The following is a 5242-nucleotide window of genomic DNA, read 5'->3' as shown; positions in this document are numbered from 1 at the left end:
ATCAGTTAGGACCTTTGTAATAGGACCTAGTTGTACATGACTGTGTTAATGTCAAATGCTGCACTTTCACCTTAAGCAGCTGAAATCTGTTTGTATTCAAAAGTCTCTTGGGACCTGAGGAGGTTCTGTTGGCCGCATGTTCGCTTGGGATATAACCTTTGTCTCTTAATGTGAGTGTCAGTTTATCCAGAAACTGTGTGATATTCAATGACACATTTGCATAAGTTCCTTCAAGGGCAATGATGGTCACAGGGGGCAAACATTGGCTTTCCTGACATAAGACAGAATTAGATGAATAATGTATTTTAGAAGTGTGAATGTTCATTTACATAAAAACTTGCAGATTATGTAAACGTGACTCACAGCTCCTTTAATTTACCTCCCGTAAACACTTTATTTACAAGAAAGTTGTGTAACTAAACATTTCCACACTAATACTTTTATGAATACGTATTCACAGGAATATTCACAGGAGAAAGGTTTATGTGATCCCAGGGTCTGTTCTAATTTACAGCAGCTTTATCCAGGCCGCCTATGTTGCTTCAGCCTTGAGCAGGCCAAAATCTTTCGAGTGCTTAGCCACCAGAGACTCCCCTTCATGCTCTTGTCATGACCCCTTCAGCTCCTAGCCCCAACACTAGAGGCTGGGGGGCAGGGAAGGGAACAGCATCAGTCAATATAGGGTGGCCCTACATTGTTCCTGTACTGGGAAAATTCTCACCTAGTTGATGTTTGTTCAATACAAATAATTTGCACAGTTGTAGTTTTGAGAATGACAATGCATTGAAGTTGTGTCCCAAGGAAGGAGCAATTTTGGAAATTCCTCACTGGAACAAAATAGCGACCACTAAGAAAGTAGTTTGGGGGGGGGGGGGGGAGGAATGTGGGGGGAACCTATCCATGAATACTCATTAAAACCGGAAAGCTAATTTTGATTCTATCATTTTTGGGGCCCTTTTCTTTTGAACTGACACTGAATCAGAGTGACTTGTTGCAGAATTTATTAGCATACAACAGATATGCTAAATGGTTTGAATGACATTTGAAAAGGGTTGCATATCAACATTACCAGCTGGAAACAATTGTATACCCTAACTGCATCTGGCTATGTCAGTCCTATAATATCTAACTAATAAAATAAAAAAGTAATGGGAATAGAGATCTGAACGGTCAATGAAAATATTTTACATTTCCTTTGATATTTGACAATGTTATTTTTAAAACTTGGTTAGGAGATCTCCTCAGTATTTATTAGAGCATAAGCTTTCGTGGGCTACAGCCCACTTCTTATATGCATCCGAAGAAGTGGGCTGTAGCCCACGAAAGCTTATGCTCTAATAAATTTGTTAGTCTCTAAGGTGCCACAAGTACTCCTGTTCTTTTTGCGGGTACAGACTAACACGGCTGCTACTCTGAAACCTCCTCAGTATGTAATTTTTAACTAGAGGCAGAGGCAGAGCTGTGCTGAGCTAAGTATGGAGACTTGTTATAAAACGTCAATTGCTAGGTGAATTAGAGAGCCACAAAGAAAGAAAGCTAACCGGAGACTTTTGGAGGAAGTGGAGAAGGGGATTGTGAGAGGCTTTCCTTCCAGGTCCAGCTATACATTTGATTCCATGATGTCCACTGATGGAACAGTGGTTGTGACTTGCAATGGAGGTGCATAGTTTTTTTCCTGCTTGAAGCCAGAAGGGACAGAATTACCAGAGAAAAAGGGTCATTGTGGCATTGGACAAAGCTGGCAACAGACAAAAATGGGTAAACTGTAGCCACCAGAGAAAAGATAACCAGGAGGAATTTCACACAGCTAGAAGATTTCAAATCAATACTAGCTACTCAGTGTCGAAACTGTGGAAAATAACTCTTAAGATCCAGCTGGTCCAAGGGAATGGAGAGGTGTATAGACACACATGTTGATGACAGCTCAGCCTATCCTATAAGAAAAGCAAGCTTGCCCACAAAAAGATCTCCAACCATTCAAGGAAGACTGACAATCCTTATAGGGGATTCAATACTCAGAAGAATTGAAAGAATATTCTGCCAGGGACATGCAGACAACAGTATGCTGTCTTCCTGGATCCAAGACATGAGATATAACTCTAAGATCAGATAGGCTTCTGAAGTCAATGGATGAGAATCCATTGATGATGATCCATCGATGATCCACTGATGATGGTTCAGACAGTATACTGCTGGCTAGGTAAGTGGTTTATGGTTTTAGTTTTGTGTAACATTAGTTCACCTTCTATGGGGACAGAGAGCTGTAACAGTTTGGATGGCTCCACCCTCAGTAGAAGGGGAACCAGTCTCCTTGGGGACAGACTAATAAGTTAAACTAATAATGGGGGAGGATAAAAAGTCAGAAAATATGAGATGTTGAGAACAAAATTAATCAAGGATCCAAGGACATGAAGAAAAGATTATTTATTTGCCTATACACTAATGCTAGGAGTCTGGGTATCATAAATGAAACTGGTTCCATGCATTTTCCAATTTTTCCAGGAACTCATTTCACTCTACAGCCATAGTTGCAAGTCCACACTAAGTCTTTGACTTGAAAAGAACAGTGAAAAGTCTCATGTCATTGATCAGTTTGCATAGCTGGGGATTTGTTTTCATGTAAGGAAATATTAGGATGTAGCAGGTCTCAACAGATTCACCAAATGGTTGCAAGAAAAGAGTTGAAGGTGATTCCTGGGTAGTGTGATGTGGTGTGCTCCTACAGACAAGCAAAACATTGTCCAATTTCTGCTGAGGACTCAAAATAGGCCTGTTAGCTCTTAAGGCATGCTTAAGCATCCGTACAAAACATTCCACTAGTTCATTTATAGCAGAATGGTATGGAGCAGAACATATGTGCTCAATTCTATTTGAAGCTAAGAACCTTTCAAATTCTTCAGATCAGAACTGAGGTCCATTGTCACTCACCAACTGTAACAGTAAACCAAATTGTCTAAACATGGCACAAAGAGGTTTAGTGGTCTAGGTAGCTTAGTAGAAGTAATTAAAAAACGTATGGCCATTTCGAATGGGCGTAGAATATGACCAAAAACATAAATCCTTCTAGAGGTTTGCCAAAGTCCATTTGAATATGTGTCCAAGAAGTCTGAGGCCATGACCAAGGGCATATGCAAGCTGGACCAGGACCATGCTGAATTTGATGACACAAAGTACAGCACTTCACCTTCCTCTCAATAGCTTTATCAATACCCAGCCACAAGACATGACTCTGAGCTATGGCCTTCATCTGTACAATGCCAAAAGGACCTTTCTGAAGAGCTCAAAAACCTGAAATTGAAGTGGTTTGGGAATGATCACTCTCATTCCCCATAAGATAAATAATTCACATTGATGTGACACAAATTGTGTAATCTCGGGATTCTTTTGATCCAACACTGTAGTCTGTCGAACCATTCTCTTCACAAGAGAAAGCACATCTTACTTAGCAGTTCCTTTGTTGATGTCTGTGCTAGTGATGGGTAACCCATTCATCAAACTGAGATAGAACACTTCATCAGAAGTTTCTTTGGGTTAATGAGAGCTTGTGCATGGCAAACTCAACAGCCAATCTGCATTGCCATGTTGAAAGTAGCAATGGCCATTTTTGCATATGGGCAGCAGCTAATGACTGAATTACATGTTTTGGTCCAAAAACTGAAAGTCATGGGTGATGATCCATCAGCAAGGTAAAATGTCTACCAGACCACTGACTAGACTCCTTCCTAGTCTGGGCCCAATCCTTTCCCCTGGTATAATCTTTGTTAGATCCAGCAAGAATCTCAGGTGGTAAGCAGGGGTTTTCTCATGACTGGCAGCCCCCTTTGTCCTGCTTCACCCCCTTTTATAGCTTTGGCACAAGGTGGGAATCTTTTGTTTGTGCTTGTCCCACACTCACCAAATCAATGGAAAAATACAAGGATTAAGATGGATTCCAGTATCATGTGACTTGGTCACCTGTCACTGTAATACCCCTAATCTCCGTTCTTCCTAGGTTGGCCCACAGGTACACAGGAAGATTTGCAGGTAAATAAACCATCTACAACCAATTGTCCTAGTCAGTGGGAGCCATCAAGATTCTAAACCACCATTAATTGCTCACACTTTGCATAATTACAATAGGACCTCAGAGTTATACTCCATATTTCTAGCTTCAGATACAAGAATGACACATGCATACAAATAGAGGGAATATATTCAGTAGGTTATAACCTTTGTTATTGACCTTACAAGAGATCTTTTGCATAAAACATATTCCAGTTACATCATATTCACACTCATAAGCATATTTCCATAAAACATATGGAATGCAATGTCACACGCACTCATAGTCTTTAGCCCATTTCCATTTTCCTTTGCTTGTAATAGTTCATATAAGGGTACCAATATTGTCACCAGATTAGGCAGAAATTTACCATAATAAATTTAAGCAATCCTAACAATGAATGTGGTGGTGATTGAAGAACTGCTTTATCTTTCTCTGGTGATTTTCTCAAGCCCTTGGCATCAATTACATGTCCAATATATTCAACTAAAGGTTTAAAAACTCTCATTTCTCTTGACGTATTCTCAGTCCATAGTCTTCCAAATGTTGCAAGATAGTATCCAAATTTTGAAGACAATCCTCTTGATCTTTTCCTGTAACAAGGATATCATACAAATAACACTGAACTCCATTCAGTTCCTTCAGGATCTCATTCATGGCTTTCAGAAACAGGGTAGGTGCCAATGTGATATCTAAAAGCAACATTAACAAAATAAGCCTTTTTGTGTGTTGATTGTGAGACATTTGTGAAATTCCAGATTGATCACAATTTGCAGGCATGCATTGAGCAAATCCAATTTACTGAAATATTGTCCGCCACTAAGAGTAGCAAACAAATCTTCAATATGAGGTAGTGGATACTACAGCTAAAATTGTATTCAGAATCACTTTGAGAGCTCCACAAATTTGGATTGAGCCATCCTTTTTGATGACTGATATAAAGGGTGTAGCCCACTCACTGTGTGAAACTGGTGACAAGAGTCCATTGTTCACTGCATAGTCCAAATTAGCTTCCACCAGAGGCTTCAGAGTGTAAGGCATAACTCTTAGCTTGCAATATTTTGGCTGGTTGTCAGACTGACAGTGAGCTTCACTGACACATTATTAATTTGTTCAAGCTCCTTTTCAAAAAACTTTGGAGTGTCCGTCTAGTATTTCTTGAAGATTTTGAGGTGTTTTCATGATCTCAGTCCAATTCTC

The sequence above is a fragment of the Terrapene carolina genome, unplaced genomic scaffold, assembly GCF_002925995.2.
Source record: "Terrapene carolina triunguis isolate 2854851 unplaced genomic scaffold, T_m_triunguis-2.0 Scaffold53, whole genome shotgun sequence".
NCBI classification, from domain to species: Eukaryota; Metazoa; Chordata; order Testudines; family Emydidae; genus Terrapene; species Terrapene triunguis.
The sequence above is the reverse complement of the archived record's forward strand: the minus strand, read 5'-3'. Positions refer to the sequence as shown.